Source organism: Dendrobium catenatum, unplaced genomic scaffold (assembly GCF_001605985.2).
Source record: "Dendrobium catenatum unplaced genomic scaffold, ASM160598v2 fragScaff_scaffold_1483, whole genome shotgun sequence".
Lineage (NCBI taxonomy): Eukaryota > Viridiplantae > Streptophyta > Magnoliopsida > Asparagales > Orchidaceae > Dendrobium > Dendrobium catenatum.
This window is the reverse complement of record NW_021319945.1, coordinates 1,985,407-2,011,318: the sequence shown is the minus strand read 5'-3', so window position 1 is coordinate 2,011,318 and position 25,912 is coordinate 1,985,407. Positions and strand designations below refer to the sequence as shown.

Genomic DNA, 25,912 nt, shown 5'->3' with positions numbered 1-25,912 from the left:
AAACCGAATGCAACCATTTAGACCCGTCTGTTACCTGCTTCTCAGTCTCATCTTGTCCCTTGCCCTTAACCTCGCCCTTGCCCGCTCGTACTCACTCGCCCGCCCACACTTAACCAGGTTAGCACACAAATAAATGCGACGTATAGGTGCAACATTCATAAGAGACATCAAGATTTTTACGTGGAAAATCCTGAAAAGAGAACAAACTAGCAGGTCTGGCACAAGTTTGAATGAATCCATTAATATTGATGGTTGATCGCAAGCAATACACCTCACTGGAGGTGGATGAGAATATAAGAGAGCGCTCCAGCTCTAGTTACTAAAATCATATAAAATCATGTAATAAGTACATTGCCTAGCAAGTAACTAAAATCTTACAACTAATATAAATGCAAAATATTATAGAATAATATGTTATAAATCATATAAAAAAAATAAATGCATCAATGTCTTATCTGCATCAATTTATACTTTTATAGTTCATCACGTCTCAATCCATTATATCATCAATCATAGTAGCAGTAACAATCAACAATACTAATGTCAGTAACGATATTAGTATCACGATCAATAATGTTAAATAGTATTCATGGCAATAAATAATATTAATCATAAACTATAAAAGTATTGTTCATGGTCTACCGCCGCAGCGCTCACTAAATCAAAGTCAAAGTGCTCTACTTCAAAATTTTCATATTTTTTAAATAAATTTATTTCAAATATTTGAGTTATTACAATCTTCCCACCTTCGAAAAATGTCGTCATCGACATTTCTATATTAGTCACACACACAGAGAGAGAGAGAGAGCATTCTTAAAACAAATTTTCAAACTCAAATCAACTAATTATAAATCGGAACCACATTTTTATTCCACTCATAAGCTCTAATTATATTTCAATTCTTCTAATAACTATTGCTCTTATGTCATTTTGTCACACTAGGATCTATATTAGAATAATTACAACAATTTTTTTTTAATCATCGAATTAGAGCATACCGATAAACAACAGAAAGAAATATGATTGCATTTTTGTCTTATTTGAAGCCATATATTATAGGATTTCTATAGTTTACTGGAAATATGTAAAATCACGTAATAAGTATATAGCCCAGCAAATAACTCATGCCATCGTTCAATCACAATGAGGCATAACTCATGTCGTGTGAGGCAGTGAGTTCTCTGACTATGCTCTCCCTCTCTTTTAGTATTCCTCTTCCTTTGTTTTGATCTTTCCTCTCTCTCTCTCTCTCTCTCTCTCTCTCTCTCTCTCTATCTCTCTGAAACTAATTTCAACTTCAACATGGTAGGTAATTTTTCTTCCCCCTATTTCAGTCCTTTCTCTTTGTTGTGGCTAGGGGTGTCAATATTTGACACGACACGAAAACTCGATCCGAACTCGACATGGATTGTTCGGGTTAGACCCGACTCGTTTCCAAAACGGGTCGGGTTCGGGTTGACCCGACGGGTTGACGGGTCAACTCGACAACTCGTTTAAAATTATTGAATTAGGCCTGCATCATGTTGTATATCAACATATAATAAAATCTTACTTATATTTATTTGGAAGAATTTTTGTCACTATTTTCAAAAAAACATTTCTTCTAGGAACGTTCTACAGATTAATATTTCAATTATTATATTATATATGCAATTAATACCTATCCCACCAAATAAAAAAGACGCGATAATTTAATCTATAATATTTAATTTTTAATATTTTTGTTGCATCCTCGAATACTCATGGCAATAGAGAAATATAAAGTTTAGCGTCCTAATTTTGTACAAAGATTCAACACATAATTAGACAAAAGAGATGGGTGTAGCATTCATAAGAGACACCAAAACTTTTACATAGAAACTCTTGAAAAAAGGAAAAAAATTATGAGGCCTTGCAAAATTTTGTCTGGTTCTTCCATTTGGATTCTGCACGTAAAAATTTCTCCGCTCATGCAATGAGGCACGCTCAATCAAATAATGATATTCGGGTGTTGCTTGCTCTTAACTTTGAACTCTCAATTATAGTTGCATGTACTTAGGCTTTTGATAACAATAAATCGTGTAAATCTGACTACATCCTAGAGGGAATAAAATTGAGTTAGATACATTACTGATGCCAATCATTTTAAATGTACAAAATTTAAGCTAATTTTTATGTCAATATCTTTAAAATTATTCTACATATCACAATATACCTACTTCAAAAAGATAAAAAGAAAAGAAAATAAAAGATTATTCTAGTGAGGAGGAAATCATGATCAACTATTACAGTAATGCATGGAAGTGCAGAAAACCAGAAGAACAATCAAGCATATAGCCGGTTCTCTTCATGAAGCAGTAAGAAAGTTGTCTTAAACAATGCCTAAGAGGCGGTAAGAAAGCCATCCCAAGGGTTATTTTCTTACTGTTTTTTAAAACAAATTTTTAATATAAAAATTAAAATTTTTGTGCTAAAAAATTATTTTAAGAAACAGTAAAAAAATCGTCTTAAATGGAGCCTTAGTTGTTTATACTTTGTACCACAATTTATAATAATAAAAAATAACTTTAGAATCCATTTGTCATCGTGGTGTTTTATTGTGCTATATAGTGCATTAGTGCTGTTGAAAGTGCGGACAACTGTTTGGCAAAATCATAACTAAAATTAACTAAAATGGCCGAAGAATTGTGGAAATTTCACTCGACTTAGGTTTTATTTAGGATTACTTTTTTTATTATTTTTTTAAAATAATTTTTAATTATAAATTTTCTTCAAATAAAATTTTTACTAAAAAAATTATTTTAAAAAATAGTAAAAAGTTGTCTAGATTAGGGGTATTGAAATTGGGTTACAGGTCGGGTCGAACCCTACATTGACCCACCTCTATTTGATACGACTCAAATCCGACCTATTTTTGTAGACGGGTCAAAAATTTCAACCGGGATCCAACCCGTCGGGTTTGTGGGTTGACCCGACCCAACAAGACATGAAACCTAGTTGAGCGTCAGCCATTGGGAGAAATTTCCACGTCTATCCTATGGGAATGTGCAAGGGAGGAAAGCAAATCGTAGTCAACAGTCCGCCAAGCGGTAGAGCTGGAACTGAGTGTCCACTAACGTCTCGCATGCAGCATAAATTTTGTTATCTTGATAAGCATTTGTTGTTGTGACGAGTAAACAACGGTGCAGCGAACATGTGAGGCCGATGCGAGAGTCGCAAGGGAGTGATCTAGTGGGTCTGTGGGATATGGCCGCTTGCGGGTCTGCAGGGTTTGGCCGTTGGCTGGTTCGCAAATGGGTTAAAATTGAGTTTTTAGATTAACCCGAACCGACCCAAAATTCAAAACGAGTCAAAAATTAGGACTCAAATCCAACTTGTTCTTAAAATGGGTTGACCCTAATCAAATTTTTGAGTCGTGTCAATTGTTGACATTCCTAATCTAAATGAAACCTTAATACGATGACCAAAAGAAAGATACCATGAATTACATATAATATAACAAAATGTTATAATATTAATTAAATTTTTAATATTAAATAAATAATTATATAAGTGATAAGATATACAAGCAAAAATGAAAAATCCATAAAAGCATTTTTCTGGAAAGTTACATTAAGTGATAAGATATACAAGCAAAAATGAAAAATCCATAAAAGCATTTTACTTTTATACTGGAAGATTACTTAAAAAAAAAAAGCTTATGAACTTTATATTGCTAAATTATGATTTATAGTTAAATTATATGGCTTACTAACAAATATGTAATTGCTCAAAATAGTCCGACTATTGATAAATATCCAATTTAATTATATAGTTTTGCATTGCCACAATTTAGTCCATCAACTATTAAAAATTGAGTCATTTTAATCCTATAGCATAAAATAAAAAATAAAATTATTTAGAGTTAAATATAAAAGATATTTTAAATATTACTAATAGATATGAGATTATATTACTTATATTGCTCGATTTCATCATTCAATAAATTATAGTACATATTTAAGTAACTACATAATAAAGGGTGAATAAATAGTGAAAAAAAATATATTTTTTAAAGCAAAATCTAAAATTGTTCTCTTTACCATATTTTAATATAAAATGAAATGTATTTTAATAATTTTTAAACTACTACACTTACATTGCTTATGTTGTTTTATTTTTTAATCTAAAAAATATTGAATGTTCCATTTAACATTTTTGAAATATCAACTAAATTATAGATGTAATAAAAAAAATATAACACAATATAATCAAACATTCATTATAAAGTTGAAATAATCTCAAATAAATTGAAAATGCAGAACAAACGCTACTTTGAGAATTGAAAAAATTTGAAGTAGCAACGATAATACATAAAAAACACTCATTATCAAAATCAACTCAAAAGTTGTAATTAGAAGATTGGAACTCAAAAGTCGTTTACAAAAATAGTATAATTCAGCATAAAACTGAAAAAAAAAATTCATGTTATAAAATAAGTCCCTTGATGTCTTTCAAAATGTATAAATATAAGCTAATACAAAAAACTTCACTTTGTATATTATCCTTCAAGCTCATCTACCCTATTTTCTTTCTTTTGAATGCATAGACATATTGACAAATATAATGCCAAATTAATAGCTATTAAAAAAGAATTGCATGAGTATTTATTAAAATTTGATTGTTAACTTACCACCAACCATTTGTTTGATGATCCTTGTGCGCACACATTCAGCATTGGTCTTGTCTGTGAGCTACAATTTCGATCTAAATATGTCAACTGGAGCGAATAAACATTTTTTTTAAAAAAATGTTAGTTCATTTTCTAATAATTTAAATCAAACGTAAATATGTAATTGCTTCAATTACAAAATCATTCATATTGTTAGAATTCAAATCCTCAAGATGCAAATCCTCCTATGTTATTACGTTGTATTGTAAATCAACCTCCACTTGAAGTGTTTGAGTAGTAAGAGTTTCTTTATTTTTTTTTTCTTTTTTCTTGTCACAACTTCTATTGTGATCGCTCTGTTTATATTTAGTACAATGGAGGGCTACAATTAACATACTTAAGTTTTTTCTTCGTGAGTTCTCTACTTCCTCATTTGCATTTTTTCTCAATCTTTGATAGGTGGCCCCGCTTAACTCCAATAATTGGCTTGCAACATATAAGGATGCCTTGTTAACAAACATCAAAACAAGCATACATTCTAAAAAATATTTTATGACCTTATATCCCTTGCGATTAACAGAGATATTATTTCACCTTAATTTGTTCTTATGATTTCCAAACAATAGCCTTCCTTTCTTGTGACTTTGACAGATGCAACTTCAACTCATCAATAACCTCTCTTCGAAAAAAATTGTCTTGCAATTGTGCATTAATTCTAATTTTGTTCACAATAAGCCTCCTACAAATAACTGTGCAAATTTTGTCATAAGTTAAGAACTTGGAAAAAAAAAGAAGTTCATAATTTTATTGCTTTTTCACTAACAATAGATCAATTCTAGGCAGACTCTTTAAATTCTTCTTTGCTATTGAATAAGATTTCCACTTCATTGATCACCATTGATTTCAATTGTATTATTATACCAAACAGAATTAATCAAAATAGAAAATAGAATAAATACCAGAGAATTCCACATTATTATTAGAAAAAATTGGTGGTTCAATTGTTATTTCTCAATTCTCTCTACAATCAAATGGGCCTAATAAATAAAAATAAAATGAAGAGTATTAGTTGGTTAGACATCAAATGATCAATTTAACATACAGCTTATAAATGTCTTCCTAGGATATGATGAGAGCATCTATTTGTAAGAAATTCCAATTTTATTTTATTATTAATGTGCTCTTAACCACTGCTCCAATACCTGCCCTCCTACAAAAGTTCGAACTCAGGCAATAGTAATTCCACCAAAAATGTGTCAATATGTAGTTGCTAAAAGCTTAGGAATACAAAAACAGGACATTGATTTTCTCTACGAAGAAATAAAATCAAAGAAGCAAAACCACGACGAGCATCATGGTTAAGGAAGCAACATTGGCCCAATTAACAATTACAGCAACAACTAAACTATAAACGATGTATCCCAACCCATTACACCTTGAAAAGAAGATTTATGTCAACAACATCGATCAGGGAATATTTCAAAATTGCCATCCATTTCAAAATTCAGATGATTTCAAAATTTATGAAGTGAATGAACGAACACTTCCGCGTGAAAGAAAGCAATACAGTTCCATCTAATTTGATATTAAAATATAAATAGCAAACATAACCCCGTCTCCTTATGAATGTTGCACATTACTTACCGTCTTCATCTCATGATGTCAAAGCTCATTATGATTGCTCGCGGTCGCAGCAGGCATCTAGATATCCTGCTCTCGGTGTGTCATCTATCTCGCAGCTGCACGCAAATCTGGAAGGTGAATCAAATAACGCCACAGTGCATCTCGCTCACGCTCTATTCGCAACACATCACCTTGCTCGTGTCGCCTAGTTCGCAGCTTCTAACTCGCACAATTCAGTTTCCAGCGCTTATAGGGAGAAGGAGAGTGAGCAGGTAACAAGTAGTTTTACAAAAAATGACCACAAATACACGAAACTTTTCAGCTTTTTCCAATTAATTTAAACAGGAAATCTAATGCAGGGACAAAATTGGACAAATTTTAATAATTGAGGGACCAAATGGGGGCAATATAAAACTCTGAGACTGGTTTGAATATTTATCAACAGTCAAGGGACTATTTCGAGCCTTTTCTCATTCACAAACTAATGGGCAATCTAAAGTAGAAATGTTCATTTCCTCCAAACGAATCAAATCAAGTAATAATTTGATTTAATATGCTTGCTGTTTGTTTTCTTGAAGAAAATACGCCTGAAAGTTCAGTTAGAATCAAAATACCCCCAATTCTTATATCTCCACTTCAAACATGCTTCAAGCCATGATCGAACAACATGAATTGAACATCTTCTAAACAAATGTTTGATTTATGTTTAAACATACTTCAAACCATTCAAAGTATGTTTGAATAAAATTCAAACATTGTTGGAACAATGTTCTAACATGGTTCGTACACATGTTTTTACGGTCGTGTCATTTCATTCTAACCAATTATTTTTTAAAAGTGAAACAAAGATCAACACTCTTGTATTGTATAGAGGAGAATGTAAAGAAGGCATACAAGTTAATTCAATATTTATTAAGAAAAAAAAGTAAATAATTGATTGTACAGAGAAGTATTTTCTTTGAAGATTTCATACATCTTACATGCAAAGTTATAGAGATTGATCAAAATCAATTTAGGCTTTGTTTGAGATGACTTTCTTATTGCTTCTTAAAATAGCTTTCTAATACAAAATTTTTATTTTTTTGTATTAAAAAGCTGCTTTAAGAAACAGTAAGAAAACCGTCCAAAACAAAGCCTTAGTCTAAAACTCGAATGTATCACTTTGGTAGAACACAATCAATTATTTTCATTCCAACTATGCTATTACTTGTGTTCAAACACAAGGTGGTTTGACCAACCGACCCCACGTAGTGGGATAAAGGCTTGATGTTGTTGTTGTTGTTGTTGTTGCAACTATGCTACTAATAGATTAGAATCTTGCAGTCAAGATTGTATTATATCCATTTAACATCAATCTCCATATTACTCCAAAAAAAAAAAAAACAACTAAAAATATTCGTGCATATTTGGATGATACAAGATCTGTCAATTTACCATCCTTCCCTCTTATAAATGATGATGTGAACATAACACATACAAATATAGGTAATGCTTTGAATGTATCACATGTAAAAGCAGATGTTGCAGTGGACATATAAGCAGTGAAAAATAGTAGCTTGCACCATACTAAAATTTCATTAGAAAGTACAATCCTACTTTGTGATAACTTGAAACTAGTAAACCAATGAGATCTTTTAATTCTTTATTCACCTTGGGGATACGAGAAACAATATGAGATATAAAAAACACATATATCTTCCACATAGGAAGAGTAATTTCCTGAAAGCGACTTAAATACAATGGCTATTGATATAATAGTCGTATGTTCAAATTTGTTTTCAATTGATTTAATGATTGGATAAATTTTTACAAGTAAAAATGGGATAAACATCTATATGCAATGAAAAAGAACTTTCAATTAAAGGTGAAGAAATTAGGCAGATGAATTATATATCCATTGTACTTCATAAACATGCTCATTGAGCTTATGAGCCAAGAAGTCGGCAAAGTCAAATATGTTAGAGATTCCATGCCACAAATCAAAACACACTTGCATTTTGGAAATTAGAATAAAATATCACTGACAGCTCAACCATAGCTCATTAGATACATAATTATGGAGAAGTTTATGGGATCTGATCCTAAGTCAAAGCCAAAAACTATCTAATGTGGAGAGAAACGATGGCACAAATTTGTCTTGTGAAAAGGTTTGTCGGTGTTGTGAGCAAGCTATTATATATGTAAGAGGGTCTCACCTGAAGCATCATTTCAAAAATTACAATCTTATTTGTACATCCTACATAGAAAAAATTAAGAGGCATTAGTTAATATGCGGCTTGGCAAGAAGGATGTTTCAAATACATATACTTTGCTTTGGATGTTTCCGTTCAAGGCGTCAAGACGACATGTCGCACATTGTTAAGTGTGGATGGAACGTCTCAAGACATATGATGTGAAGGCACTTTGACTGTGATGGTTGCGCAAGATTCTAATACTCAAATTTACTGTGTAGCATTTGCAGTAGTTGATTGAGAAAATAATTAAGTATTGGCTATTTTTCATCAACAAACTAAGATATGCAATAGACACATAGGATAAGTTCAATTTGATAGAAAAAAACATCATTGTCAATGCTTTATCCACTATTTTTTGAGGCATATCATAGAGCTTGCACTCATCATGTGATAATAAATATTACAACAAAATTTAAAATAAATAATTAGCAAGAGGAATATTACTAGGCTTCTTAAACTTATAGAAGAGTTGAGTTCTACATAAACTTCGACAAAATTCATATCAAAAGCCCACTAATAGCTTCATATTTAGAGAATGAAGTTTGCTTTAACCAGCGGGCTCATGCTTTCTTCCCTAAAAATCAATATAACTTGATGACAGCCGATATTTCATAGAGCTTCAATTATACCACAAAGACCACATGCTCTTATTGAAGGACAACTTATTAAATTTTTTGAGGTACACAATGAAGAAATGATTCTCGATAAATGCACTATTGTAGCAAATAGAAAAACTATTTTAGCAAAAGAATTTGAAGTGGCAATGGAGAAGTTGCTAAGGCTTGAAGCTTGATTGTCTACCCCAATAGTCAGTTTAAATTGCATGTCCTAAACGGTGACGTCAATGATGGCATTAATTTGCAAGAGATGACATGTACATGTAGAAAGTTTGATGTTATGGGTCTCTCATATGAAAATGTATTAATTACAACTCAAGATTAAAGTGTCAATTATATATCGTAATCTCAAATATTTTATACAGAATAATCTTGTTTAGTTTCTTATGCTAAGAATATATATGTCCAGTAAAAAATGAGGACACATGAAATGTTTCGAATGAAATGACATGAGTTGTCATGATATCCCAATTGGTGAAGCCAAAGAGTGCCTGTTTGTAGAAAAATAAAAGGCCTTCAAAAGCATAGATAGATACGATACGATGCAACACAAGTGCAACTGATGTGGACTTAAAGGCCATAATTGAGCTACCTTTGAGACGAAGTGCAACCACATACTTCAAAATAATTTATACTTTATTTTTTTGTTACAGTAACATTCATTGGTCATGAAAATGTGTCATACCATGTGTTATAGTTTTTTGTCATAACTATTCAAACATAGATATTGTGATAGCTCTTTGTTCTGTAACACTTTTGTTTTACACTAAGCATAAATAGCAGTTCCACCCATTGTTGTAGGTGATGGAACCTTACTCCAATAATGCTCGAATTTTCTTTGAGGCATATTTGAATCAAATTAAAACCATAATTGATCCATGTCTGAAACATATTCAACATAATTTCGAATAAATTTTAAACATTGATCGAATAAACTTCAATCATTGTTGAGTAAGATTTGATTAAATATTCAAACCATAGGATTCATAATTGGTCATAAACTTTACTACTTTGTGGTATGAACAAAACTTGATCAAATTTAATTCTAATCTTATTCAAACAAATGTTGGTTGCAACGGACAATCAATGCTTCATGGTTTTAATACAATGATATCTTTATTTGAACAATCTTTTGGGTATATTTCTTTGTGAAAATAAACTATGACCATATTTCTCCAATTTTTCTTATTATGCGACATATAAAGTCAAATTTTCTATTCTTAAATAAGAAAAAATTGCCTTCCTGAAAAAATGAAGAAAAAAAAAAATCTGCCTTCATTTGGCATAATGTCAATGAGCTCTATTGCAATATTCTCCACCATAACACAAAATTAACTTTGGATGCCCATTCATAAGCTATAAAAGCACAGATATATTTGCACTTAGAAATACATATATGATGCTGAGTGCAAGATTTTAACAATCCTAAGTAGAAGTTAACATGTAACGCCTTATCGACATTTATGTAATCCCAATTGATTTGCAGAAAATTAACTAGATAAAGTGGATTATGTAAAAGAAAAATAGTCATCTTAGAGCAATCTTTCTCAGTAGTATGTGATACTCAAATCTTGAGCATTGCTCAACTAAAAGCATATTCAAACATTTGATAAAAATAAATAACATGCAACATAAAAAAAGAATATGATCTTTGACTAAAAATGTTGAGGAAAAAACTTTGAATCCATCTTAATTACATCCATAATTATAAGCAGGGGTCTTGGTTTATTTTTGCATCAAGCTTGACTCCAACTTGAAAATGACACATTTGAAAAGTACAACTAGAATCATACTCAATGAATAACTAGATTAAAAAAATCCTGCCTTGAACATTTCCTAATTAAATTTGACATGATTACTAAAGAGCATTTTTTCCTTTTTCTATTTGTGAATTATTTAAGGAAATGGCCTTAGTTGGAAAGTATTAAAAAGTATTATCAATTAACTTTTTTTATTAGAATTAAATGAGAATTTGACTCTTACCAGAACACAATTAAGAAAAATGATTTATGTAGTTGACCTCACAATGAGATAAATGCTTGATGTTATTATAGTATTTGTGAATTATGTAACTATCCGAATGATTTTCATGACCGTTGATCCATTATCACCATCAACATTAACATTGCTTTGAATAGTATAATATAAGGAACACATTACACATGACTACCCATATTTATAACTCTATGCCCTATATTGCCTTACATTTGCGTTATTGACTTTAATTGTACAACTAAACCAAAACATACATTGTTGTTCTCAGGAAAGTTCAAAAAAAGGACAAACTTTAAAAAAGAGCATGGGTTAAAATAATATAAGCAAAAAAGTAACTAGGAGAAAATTTTAAAAAGAACTTAAATACTTTGCATTTTTATGAAAGATGCAAAAAATATTGTGTTTCATCGTTTTCTTAAGAAAACGTAACACATTTTTGCATTCTGTTAAGATATTTTGCATTTTCTTAAATTGGGTATTTTTGCCAAAAATTTGTTACATATTTATTTTAGAAAATATTATTTGTTACATATTTATTTTTGACAGGAAGCTCATTTTAAGAAAATACAATATATATTTTTTTATTTTCTTAAGAAAACACAAATATTTTGCATTTTATTTAAAATATATTTAACAATTTCTTAAGAAAATGATTAAAATGCAAAATATTTTTTCTTTTTTCATTAAAAAGCAAAATATTTTAATATGTAAGCTCCTTTTAAAATTATCTTCTAATTATATTTTTTTCTTATAAAATTTTATATAATGCTCCTTTTTTAAATTTGCCCTTTAGAAAAAATAAATTATTTGTCATCTATTGACTAGATGACATTATTGTTGTTGGGGGCCAAAAAATAGACAACTTTATTGGCATTCGTCTAGACACCCATCCTAACACCATCAAGAAGCCAGTTTAACCATGCCAGCTGAATTGACCAAAAGGGAAGCTTCTTATTTGATTTTTCTTTATAACATTTAGACCCCAACACCCCTTGTCCCCTCTTTCCTCTCCTCGTCCCCCCTCTCCTGCATCTGCGCCCCCCCCCCTACTATTGTTCATATAAACATATGTAGCGTACAATGCATAAAAGCGCTACTAAGAAATTTAGCACCTGAATAACATTTTGGTTGAAGGTGGCTATGAACATGGCCGCACAGAGAGTACCAATAATGCAAATAACAGAAACTTATCACCTGAACTTAGGGAATGGTTTTGGGATATGGAAACATAAAAAAAAAAACTGACACCAATGAACTACAGAATGAAGCCCTACAATGAAAAAGGAAAGAATAACATGGAAATAGTTGGGGTTCAAGACAAAATTTGTAGCAAAAAGAAATTTAAGAATAGTGAGTCTTTGGCAATTTGCTTAGATTAGTACTCACTCACCCTTGGCTAATACTCCTCACTAACCCTTCCTCACCCTACAAGACGGTAGACATTGATGATAAAGATTTTGAGAGAGAACTCCTGGAATATACAAATGATGAAAAAAGTTTGAGACAGAGGTCAAGTTGTAGTGGGGGGGTGGGAGTTAACACTTGAAAAAGCCTCACCAATAAGTTCATCTCTTACATGCACAGGGAAAACGATTTTGTATCTTACACCACATGGTTAAGCACAGAGAAATTTTAATTACAGGTTGGGCCATAGTTATGGTTTGACAAGAAGGTACCATTGAGCATTTACCAAATTTTCTAGGAATATACAACTATAAATATATGGGTCCAATTTAATTAATTTTTAATACCATATTAGCTAATCAGTCGTAATTAATTTTTAATACCATATTAGCTAATCAGTCGATTAAAATTCAATAGATTCAGGTAATTCAGACTTGATGAATAGCAACAGTCCTAAAGTTGACTTAATTCAAGCTTCAAAAAAATCTAACTCTTATCAGTCAAATTCTCTAACTAAAGTCCCACATCAAGCTGGTCTAGGCCAATTTCACCTGGGGCATAACTAGACAAAAAATGATAGGATAAATAGAAGATTTGTCAAATTGATATTTCAAACGTAATTACACCATATTAGCTCTTTCAACTTGTATATTATAGAAGAAAATGTGCTTTGGTTTCATGGACTAGCTTCTTTGCCCACATCCGTCCTTGATGTGGGAACCCTTGCCAATTTAACACTGCACCCGGGCGCCGGTGCAGCGGCCCTTGCACACTTGTCACTGTATTCAGGCCATACAGCGCGTCGCTTCCAGGGGACGCCCTAGCATTAACACAATTTCTTAAAGGATTCATGTCAGTATTCATGTCATTAGGTGTAAGAAAACCCTAACTCACTTAAAACCAAAACCAAGAGATTTATCTCAATATTGTTTCAATGTTCATCAAAGCTTACTTTTGCTCCACGAAACACCTGATCTCATGCATTGCTTCAATAACAACACAAATTTTAACAAATTGACATGAAATTAGTCAATGCTAAAGTTTGATAATATGATAACCCAACTTGTATAAGAAAGCAAGCTTGCCGCCCCACCTATAAGCTCCGTGCACTAGGATATTTACTCATTGGCCATCAGCCCACTATGAGGTATCCTAGGCTAAGCAAGCACTAGGCATGCCTAAGCCTTAATAGACTTGAAGGTGCAAGAAGGCTCGGACTTCCCATAGACAAGGTTGGGCACGCTTGAACTCTCGAATGAATACGATAGTATGCTTTATTACAAAGGAATTATTTCCAATAAAAAGCTTAAGAAGACCTTAACTCACTTAAAAACCAAATCAAATCAAACCAAGGGATCGATCAATTTTATTTCAAAGAATTTAGTTCTCCGTTGTGTTTCACACTTTGCATAAACAATGACTGATTAGCTCAGTCTGTCTTGCTGGAATTTTGGAACCGAATAAAAATAAGCAGAAGCAATATGCACTACATATGATTAGTGCAGAACCGTCCATTTTAGACAAAAGGGACCAAAGCTAAATCGCATAGCTTACAAAACCTCATTTTTTATTAGGTTAGCATAAATCAAACCAACATAACTGAATATAACCAGTTTAAAACCGAAGTAATTGAAATCATGCTACATGGTGATGCGGACATCGGCACGCAGATTTGGCGCATCGTAAATCGACGGCTATCATTTAAACCTTCAATTATGATTTATTTTTCTGAATTTTAGTTCAAAATTAATGTATTTCCTGTTTTACCCCTAGGATAGTTTATTTGAGTGTTGTGGCCCAAGGGGTAATTTTGTAATTTTGATTTTTCTCATATTGGGGCCTATAAATAAGGGCCTTGAGCTATTGTAAGATGATGAATTATTGATATGAAAAACTGTTTTCCACACTTGTGTTCTTCTTGGGAGAGAACGAGAGTGAGATTCCTATGGGAAGGAATAGAAGTTGTCACCAGCCGCAGGATGGGTCCGGGCTCGTGATTTGAAGTCCCTTGGAGAAGGGCAATCAGATCACCCGTCAGTCTTCGGAAGAGTCCGAGGCTCGCGGTTCTTGCCTTCTATCTTTCGTTTTATCTTTGTTTTTATTTTGTTCCTTCTTATCTCCTCTTCCCCTTCCCCATTGCCAACCTTATTTTCCCCTCCACCACAAACCGTCGGCTCCCTACCCCTTTTCCTCCTCCACTCCCACGACATACTCCCCAAACCCGAACCCATGCCGCCGGCTCCACCACATTAGCCGCCGGCCGAACCTTCATCCCCACCCCCTTTTGGATTTCTTAATTTCGTTGGGTTAATTTAGGGATTAATTTGAATTTGAAATTATTCAAATTCAAATTTCAAATTCTTTCCTAATTTAGTTCATCTACTTTTGGAAAGTGCTTAATTGAAATCAATTTGAAATTTAAATTCAAAATCTGATTTATTGTCTCACTTTCATAACTCCTAAATTCAAATCTTGAAGCCTTAAATGCTTTCTTTAAATCCCTACCATGTCCTTTATGCCACCGGCTCCCACCTACTTGTTTTTTGGAATTATTTCCTAAAACCTCCACTTTGTTTTTAGGAAGGGATTTCATTTCTCCTTGATCTTTGCTGGCTGAATTTTTCTCTAGATCCCCATATACTAATTTACTTCCTAACTCCACGTAACAGCTTAGGAAATAATTTCCCCTTCTTTCCCCTTGTCCCGCCCCTAATTCATTTCGCGGAATCAAGGAATGGAATTCCCTCTTGCTCCACCGCCATCTTCCTCTCTCCCTCTTGCCCGAGAAAGCTCCCCAAGGCAAGAGTTTTTGAGTTGGAATATTTTCTCTCAGGTTTTGAATAAAAAACCTGAAGCTATTTTGCTTCTCCCTTTCCCTCTCACACAACATATGGGAATTTCAATCTGCTGCTAGCCGAGTTGTCCAAAGCCCAGAATCCTGAGATTTCTCTCAGATTTTGGCTCCAAAATCTGAAATTATTCACAGCTTTCTCTCCACCTTGAAGGCTAGTTTTTTCTCTCCAATCTCCCTATATTCTAGTCCACCGAAACCTGAAACTTTTTTTTCTCAGATTTTTTGTTTGGAATCTGAAACTGTTTTCAGATTTTACAAGAGGAGTTGGTGCTTGTTCTCCCTCCTCTTTCAAGAAAGAAATCTGAATTCTCTCAGGTTTTGGGGAACAAAGCTGAAAGTGTTCTCAGATTTTGGAGAAGAAATCCTCTCCTTAGTTGAGCCGTCTCTCGTTCTACATCACATGGCTTCTAAGTGTAAACCAAAAACCTGACCATATCATTTAGTTGGGTTGGTTCAATAACACTGTTTCTATTTTGGTGGTCTGGTTTCAGGTTGCAATCTAGTTTATTGGTTTTGTTGAGTTCGATTCTAACTAAGTGATAGGTATCCAGACCAGTAGAAATTTCCCAACGCAATAATGCTCCTTGAAAATATAATAGCAGCTATTCAATCCACTATATAGAGGGTAAATAACAAAATCTTATAGAGCATCATTTGTCACCAATGACCAAGCCCGCTCATCTCAAGTTCATCAAACTCCTATAACATCTGCCTTTCTGTTGATGTAGCGATTATGAACCAGGAATCTTTTGCTTTTCTTTAATCAATAAATGAAAGTTTTTTTCCTTCTTTCAACAAAGATAGATCATGCACCTTAATTAAACAAAACCCTCTCAACACACACACACATATTACGGGCTACTAACTTCAGCTACCAAAAAACCTACCGTTATACCAAGAAAGCTGCATATTAACAAAATGTCAATCAAAACACTGAAATTAAAAACAAATCTACGTTTTTTTACTTATAATTCCAATCCTAAATATATAAGGACATTGACCCAATCAAAGCATCAAATAATAGCATAATTCGTTTCAACCGCTGGTCATTTCGGTCAATTTCTTTTAGTTAATTCCTCATATATTTGGCTAACTTCTCATTTCAACTTAAACCTGGCACTTCTAAAATATGTAAGGTAAGATTTAATTCTTACAACATGCTACTCCTTTTCAACTGATTGCTCCATATGTAGTTAGTAATTGTCTAACAGAAGTCACCTTCTTAATCCTGACCATACTCTGAGCCCAAAAACAATAATGCCAACCAGATACAATGCCAAAGGAAGTCATCAACAGCAAAGGATTTAGCAATTAGCAACAATACAGGTAAAAAATTAAAGATTTTCCTATTAAAGCAGTGGATCGGGTCCATTTTTCTTTTCAACCAACTTCTACAATTTTTTGAGCAAATGAAAACCCCTAAAAGTCCTAAGCATTCATATAACCTAGAAACCAGCTAGAAATGGAAACCTTCATCTAAGGGACAAAGAACTAATAAGAAATTAAAGTATTAAAAAGTTAGAGGAAAATGACCAAAATGATCCCCAACTATATTGAGGGACCATTTAGGTTCCTCAACTCTTTAAATGGGATCATTTTGGTCCCACCGTCCAAAATAATGAATGTTGGACTTAATGGTGTTAAAATTAGTGGTATTAAAAAAAATTAATTAAACTATTTATTAGATATATTTTTCAATTAATTATAATTAAAAAAAAACCAGCTACAATACATACAAGTAGAAGTTCACAAAAGGACAATAAAATAATTCAAGTGAATTACCATACCCTCAATTTACTAGATATCATGCTCATTTCATTTATTATCTATAGTCAGAATTTTCAATCTAATTTAATTAAAGATCATTTTATTAATCGTTTGTGTAATAATATAAATAAATAATATTTTTAGATATAATTTTAAAAATTGTATTCATATTTTATAAATTATAATTGGTAAAAATGTTTGTAACAAAAATGAATATTTAACTATATTTTTTTAAGAAATAATAATTTTAAGTTATCATAATTATTTAACCGGACAAGTTTGACGGTGAGGGTTTCGACATGCCCGGGGTTCATCGCTAGGATTCGATGTTGGGATTCAACATTGCCACGGGATAGACATTGGGATTTGATGTCGCCGCGGGATCGACGTTGGGATTTGACATTGCAGAGGTTCGAAGATGCTGAAGGTTCGAAGCAAGGGGTTGAAAATGTGGGCAAGGGTTCAAAGTTGCTGAGGTTTTCAGGCTGGGGGTTGGTAGCCGATGTTGGAAGCTAAGGGTCCAAGCTACCGAGGGTTCGAAGAAGGGGGTTTTGTTGCTGGGGTTTCGATGCGAGGCTCAATTCGTAGTTCGTAATTATTATTTCACTTATTTTTTGTTATTCTGATTATAACCTTCTACTATCATTCAACCCTCCAACCTAATATTATTTTTTCTGTTAAATTTTAATGGTGGAACCAAAATGATCTCATTTTAAAGAGTTGAGGGACCATTTTGATCATTCCTAAAGAGTTAAGAGACCATTTTGATCATTTTCTCTAAAAATTAGTAATATGAAGTTTGAGTTCTACATAAAAATGGCTTAGAGTTACATAGTTGCATTGTATGTTGTTTCAATTGTTCAACTTCTGCTCAAAATGGTATGTAGTGGAAACAATTGAAGCATAAATGATGCACGTTTGATTCAACAATAGCTTAAGAAATGTAACCACCTTCGAGGTGAGTTGGGCCAAATTTTCTTTATTCTCTTTTCCACATAAAAATCAAGAAGAGAATAGTAGATATTGTAGCAAAACAACAAGCGTCTTGTGTAACTCTTAGATTCAATTAAAATGAAAAGAAGAAACTAGACAATCAATATTGAGCAAACTATACTTTATAATTAATAAATGGTTGTCATGGACTGAATAGCTTCCACATTATTAATAAAGAAATAAAAAATTTTCATAAAGTTGAAAGTAATGAATATAGTGCAAATTGACATGATTTAACATTTGAAAAACAAAACTCAATATCTACAATAATTTATGCTACACCAAGGAAGAGAATATCTACACAAAGCTTGGTCATGAAACACAAGGAGATCAAAATCTGATAAAATACTTTTCATAAGATACATCAATTTGAGCTTCATACTAACAAACACACTATCCAAAATCCTTCAATATTAGCGAATACAGTTCAGTTCACTTTATTTATTCATATAGCTAAAAAAAAGAGAGTTGATGCAACATTTCATAGGACATAGAGTTCCTAATACATTTAGAGAATTGTCTAACTAATGCATATCATCACAAAAAAAAAAGATGCATATATCAAAGACCACCAAATAAATAAAAATTATTTTATTAGATGAAAATCTTAAATTAGAGGAAATTGAACCAAAACTATAGTGCAACAATTGATTAAATTAAAAAAAAAAATTTAAAGAATAAAAAATCAACCACCAAATATTTTTTTTACCATGCACAATTGAAATCCTAGTTGAAGTGAAAATTACCAAAATCATGATTTGGAACACCAATAACAAACTAGTTAACGAGATCGCCAAAAAGAAGCAAATCTAGGCCCAACCAATACAAAGAGATAATTTCCCCCCTAATTTGTTTATCACACTAGCACCACACTGAAAGGAATCCACATTGAATAGATACATAGAAGATTGAAATGTAGTATGAAATTTCAACCCAAAAATGTTTTACACGCATGCTTTAGCTATCTAGTTATAGATTTCCCATAAGTCACATTAGGGAATAGATTTTATGACTAAAGAGTCAGATCACCTTTCTATCATATTAAAAAAATAATGTAACCTATGTAGAAAATTCTTCATGTCCCCATGCCATTATACCAAAAAGCTTGGCCTATATAATGGAACTTGTCGCAATGAAAATATCAAGGAAAATTGAAACTTATATGACAATCTTCTGAATGAAACAATCATCTCATCCCACATTAAATTTGGCCCAAAGAAAAAATTTTAATTTGCCTCAATTAGTAAACACTCTTTGACCGAGTAACTATTCATCAGCATCCAAATTCTATCATCTTATCTTAAGACAATAATTTCTTTTGAATGTTATCTTTAAGATTTTAAAATATACATCAATAATTACTACTCTATGTTGCAACATCAAACTCTCTCTTAAAATCTCCTCAAAATTTTACAAAAAGACTTTTCATTCATTTTAAGGAAGTAATTTATGTGTGATTTGATTGCTCCACTTTTGCAAGTATACATTTTATATCTTAAAATATGTATTTGCTATTGCGGGATCATAAGCTACAAAGAAAATCAAACATAGCTTTTTCTACTTCATAACCACGATAAAGTCCTTCACAACCCATCCTACTAGAACCTATATGCCCACTTAAATGGTCTCCAATAAATTTATTTTCTTTCTAAGGTACATAAACCATAGTAAATTTTCAATTCTCCTTCAAAATTTAATTTTTAAACTATATTCTCAACAAACTTAACGAGCATAAACACTAACCACATCCATGATATCTTCATCGATAATTATTTTAATAGCAGTCATCCTCAATCATGAACCCTATTTACCTCAACAATTTTATCTTTGAACTTTATCCACAATTATCCCAATTTCGTTCCTATTTAAGCTTTCTAAAATGTAATAACTTATAACCTTCCTCAATCTCCTAAAAACATTAATGAAAACACAAAAAATTAATATATACACACACACACACACTAAACACTTCAATCAAAATCTATAGAAAAATCATATGGTCTAAACATCACACTAAACTTGTATGTATAATAGAGGGAAAATGGTACATGACCGTACCCTTAAAATTGTCACACATGCTGCTTACAATACTTGCATTTAGATATTGTAAGAAAATATACTAATGCAATCAAAACATTTATGCGAGTGCAATATGAATCCAAAGCAAATCAATGCCCTATAATCAAAGGTGTCTCCTCTCTGAGATCGTTATAGTAATAATATACCATCATAAATACCAGAATCACTTAAAAAGCATACAATTTAGAAATAGTAGTAGTATAACACACTAATCCATTTATAAATAGTAATAGTATAATACACTAATCCATACAAAATAATACCATAGTTTATCTATTAAAAATAATAAATAAAGTTCATGAATTTCCAATTGATCCCCAATCTCCTCTTCTCACCTATTAGTGGTCGATGGCTGCAGCTGCAGGTTGAAGCAACTTGTAAGCATTTTGAGCTGAAGGCGATGCAATGATAGCATAGATGGGTAGGAAGGAAGAGATCAACAAGCAATGGCAGCTATGGGTAATGGGTGGTGCTGGGAATAGCAACGTCAGCACAATATGGTAGGCAGCCCACCGTAACATTTAAGAGAGCAGATAAGTTTGGGATATATGGCTAGATGCATGAACACCATGTGTCTATAGTCATGATTAACTCAACCATGTTTAGATCCTCAAATAACACTAATAACCAAGTCATACACCACTATGACCAGAAATATTATCACTGCAACCCAGTACTACTTCTGTGTTAGGTTTGTATAACTATTTCACTAGTTTAAAGTGGATCAAGCTAAAAATCCTTCTATATTTACATCTTTAATACTTCTATTAGTCTATAATAAGTGGAATTGCAGCAGAACAAAAATAAAAAATATGTACCATCCATAATCCAGAAAAAAAGATAGAACATCCACATACTACAATACAAAAATCTAAAAAAATAAAAATAAAAACCTTGAAAGCCAGAGGCTGCATGGAAATCTACCTGGAAGAGTGCTCATCTTAGGTGAAATACCTATTTGATGCTTTTAGTAATTATCTGCTCTGCATTTTTTGTTTTTTATGTGCAACGCAGGAAGCTTTTTAGTTTATACAGGTCAATCAATTAGATATGCGACTTTTCATCTATTTTAGCTATGAGCATGACCAAGGATGAGAAATTCGAGTTGATCCTTTCCTGGCTTGAAATCAACTTAAACATTAAATTCAAATTGATCCTGCTCAAAATCAGTTACCTTTTTGCCTTTTTAAAAGTTATTTTTATATTACATAACACAAATATTTATGCATCTATGCATGTATATAGGCATATGTATGTATGTATATGTCATCATCATTTTGGCTTTATGGATTCTAATGCCCCTTTTTCTTATGATTCAAAATTAATTTGTTACACATCTAATGGGTGCATTTCTACAGTTAATTGCATATTCCCACCTAACTCTATTTTCTATCACCTTATCTCTAATAGATGCACTTCTACCATCCATCTAATATAATCATCACACAATTTATTTTTTTTAATTTTGCCATAAATTTATATGATCAGTCTTATTTTTACTACACTCAACCTCACTATTAATGATTTTTTTACAGAACAACGCACTCAAATCCATGCAATTTGATGCCCTTAATGCAACGTTTTAAAATTTTCCTCTAAATCCCCAGTCCATGATGTTCTTTTTCACATAACCAATCAAAATATTTATCTATTTTAAATTGCTAGGCTTAACTCTAAAAGTTATATCCTTATCTACATCCTAATTCTTGACTAATAGGGCAAAGATACATCAACTTATCAAATTTGGAATAAATTATCTTTTAATAATATTGTTGTATAATTATTACTATCAAAGTTGCCGAAATTGCATATCATATATTTAGTCCTTATGACACTAATTCCTTTATTTTCTAAGCACTTCCACGATTGCTCTAACTTTTCACTCATTTCATCATGTCTCATCAATTAGAACTACATCATTTGTAAAAAGCACATGCCAAAGCATTTATTTTGAATATCATTCACGAGAATCTCCATATCCAATATTTAAAAATATAAGTAATGCTGATCCTTGATATAATCTTAAGTAATTGAAATCTTTGGTCACTCCAAAATAATTTCTAATGCTAGTCAATGCTCTATAACACAAGTATTTAATAAAACTTTGGCCCACATTTTTTTCTTAATACATACCAAACCAATTCTAAGAGTATTTGATTATATGCACTCCCAAGAACAATAGAAATCATTTGATAATCATTTACTTGTTATATAAATATTTTCATTAATTGTCTGGACACAAAACATTTTCACAATAGATCTTATAGGTTGAAAACAATTTAATTCTCTAATATCAATATTATTTTCTAAGCCTGAGTTCAATTACTCTCTCTTACAATTTTTTAGTATGCCTCATAGGTTTGATCATCTATAATTATACAAAATTTGAAAATCTCAATTATTTTTAAATGCTGATATCAAAATACTCCATCTACAATCATTTAATATCCTTATAAGTCTTCAATGTTTCATCAAAAAAGATTTCTTAGCCATGCTATTAAAAAATCAAGCATAACTCCCCAAACCTAAATAGATATCTCATTTGGACCGAAACACGTACCTTTCACGTATTCTCATGGTTAGCTCAATTTCACTTTTTTGATTAATCTACAATATACCTCATTATGTACAATGCTTTATATTTGAAGCACCAAGCCATAACAAATTCAAATATGATCAAACATCAAACTAACCCATAACACAAGGTTTGGGCCTACTCTACTTGAATCAAGCTCGATTCAAGCAAAAATAATCTTTGAATCTTCAAGCTATTTTCAACTTTGAGCTACATTCTCAACCAGCCAAGCAAACAGCCTACTTACTATTGCTACAGCAGCACTTTTTTTTTTTTTTTTCAAAATCACGCTCATGCTTTCTAGGGAGATGTCGATGTAGTTGCCCTTCCCTCGCCTGTTTGCTTTAGGCATGTAGATTCGCTCTGTACATTTGCATCTCCTTCTTGCATGTGTGATGTACTGCCTTTCTGTAATATCCAACATTTTTTTTTGGTGGATCTTTGGCACCAAATGCCTCATGGCGTGAGTGTCCCATGCTTGGATGGTGTTCAAGACTTGTAAACCTTCAGTGGCTGAATCCCCTTGAAGCAAGTGAACTTTTACTATACTTTGCGCACTCCTTGTCAAGATAGATCACTTCCTTTAACTCCATATCAAGCAAAGGACGCTTTTTTGTTTTTCCTATCAGATGTACCATTTGCTCTTGCATCTAGGGTTTTAATAGGTAATCCCATCGCTGCAACACCACCTATCCCTTCCAGCCAAGCATCTCTGGATGGCAAAGTGGTTGATGCTAGTCTCCTTTATTGCCCATTCGGAATCTCTTTAGATGTCTATGTTCATCTGGTAATTGTTGTTGCTCTTTCAACTACTATTTTTTTCACAAATGTTGCTCAAAATTCTTCAAAGTCTTACTCTCACAAAGAAAATTAGCCCCAATTTATAGGAGAAATAAGAGGGAATAGTATTTAATAGATCACATAAATTTGCCCCCAAAATAGCCACTAAAATCCACCAAAACAGCCCACATTTAAAGCCTCCTGCACATGAATCTGCAAAGAGGAAACTAAACAGCCACATAAGAGAAAACGAGCAGTCACAGAAGGGAAACAAGCAACCAACAATTGGAAAACAATAGGACAACAGCATGGGGAAAAACAACTAGCATAGGAAAGGCCAACAACACTTATTTACCGCCTTAATTCATAGTTATAAGTATTTACCGCCTTAATTCACATATATCAAGGTCGTTATGTGATTTGCAATCGCAACCTGCTCCCCTCGCCGTAATAATTATCTTCACTGTGAGTCTCTCTATCTCTATCTCTCCCCTTTCTTCTCTCTTCTCCTTAAACCTCTCGTCGCATCGAGATCTATAGTCACACAACCCATGAAGATTGTCAAGGCTCTAGCGCTTGCCACCTTAGCCCTCTCTCATGAGGTTGTGAAGCAGTGAGCCTCCCTTCCTCCGTCTCTCTCTTTTCTTATCTCTTTGATTTAGCATTAGCCTACTCCCCTATGTTTGCAGAATTGCAATCATGAGACTCAGCACCTGCTTAGAAAGTCACATTCGAACTGAGACAGAGATCGTCGCCGCCGACTGCAGCCTTAGCCATCTCCCATGAACAATTAAGTTGTAAGTCTCTTTTCTTCTCTTTGCCATCTGGCTTTGTTAAATTAGTTAAGTCCAAAATAATGTTAAATCAAATTAATTCTAGTAAGTAGTAAAGTGAAACAATGCTAAATCAAATTGATACTAGTAATAAGTGAATTTAAAAATAGTGTCAGTTTCATTGAATAACGCTGGTAAACAGGCCAAAAAGAAAATGTTCTACGTTGTTTAAATACAAAAGTTGTGCTGCCATCTAGTTTTGTTTAAAATTGTATCATAATGATACGATTTTTAATCAGTAAAACAATACAATAATGAAACAAATTTTAAAAGAATTGATGTATTATATTAACGGAATGATAAGTACCGCATATTGATAGATGAAATGTGAATTTTCATGCAAGGCATAAAAATATTTAGGTTAGAAACTTATTTAAAAAAAAATAAAAAATATTAATAAAATTAAAATGAAACAATATTAAAATGAGGTTAGAAAGATGACGGTCGGTGCTTACCTGCCTCTAATTTATTCCAACCAATATTCAGCTATAAAAAAATCAAGCAAGGAAAAAATTGGGAATCTCACCCATAACCAGAAGAATCTTAGGGTTAGAATAGTGAGAGTTCTGCTGGAGTAGTTTTCTGTTTCGGCATCCGAGATGATGCGATAGACCAGACGAAATAAAGTTTGAATACCGGGGATGAAACACATATCGGTATCTGGTCGGCCAGCGGTTCCGTCAACTGTGCTATTGTTCTCCGCTGCATGCAGCGACAAAGGTGAAGAAGAGAATAAGCAGAGGGACGTGGCATGGCCTTACTCGATATCTCCCATTAGGGTTTCGGGTTTCCGGCCCTTTCCGCGGAGGGCGGTGGCGGTCTCTTAATTGCGCCGAAACGCTCCACCCCGCACAAGCGGCCTTTTCCATCTTCCTGCCGCGAAACCGTCAACACAACCCCCAAGAGCAAGTTTTGGCGAGTCATACGCTCTTAAATTTTGCCTAAAGTCCACGTCACAATCCCGCATTAATTTGTACAGCTGTGCCTCGGCATCCACAATAAAGCAAAGGAGAAACGATCCGTCCAGAATCTGCAGCAAAGGAGAAACGATCCGTCCACTCGATGAATTTATATGTTGTGAGATTTTTAGGCTTCTTTGGGAGGCTTTTTTTATTGTTTTTTAAAACAAAATTTTAATAAAAAATAAAAAAAATTTGTACTAAAATTTTGTTTTAAAAACAATAAAAAAATCATCCCAAACGAAACCTTAATCTTCAGAAAATTTTTTAAAACCAAAGAAACTTATAACATTTAACACATTTAACCCTTTAAGGTTTTTGGTGTAATTGTAAATTATGAGGTTTTTAACCTTCTAAAATTATTGTTGAATGAAATAAATATGTATCTTATGAGACTTCTGACTTTTTAAAATTTTTGATGTAAAAGTATCTTATAAGGTTTATATTTTATAAGATTTTTTGATGTACTTGTATCTTTAAGACATATGCCTTATGAGATTTTTAGATTAGTGGAGATTTAGATAACCATATACTCTTATGGGGTATCTTTAGTGAGGATCATGTCAACT

At 32.5% G+C, this 25,912-nt stretch overlaps 1 long non-coding RNA gene across 1 annotated transcript; it reads right to left on the bottom strand.

Annotated features, from left to right (window-relative positions):
• Positions 1-8,126: 8,126 nt before the first annotated feature.
• LOC110115482 lies at positions 8,127-25,416 on the bottom strand. The gene is made up of 2 exons (XR_003702855.1): positions 24,911-25,416; positions 8,127-8,489 (listed from the first exon to the last, which is right to left on the bottom strand). It is a non-coding gene; the product is annotated as an uncharacterized LOC110115482 (long non-coding RNA).
• Positions 25,417-25,912: the final 496 nt, after the last annotated feature.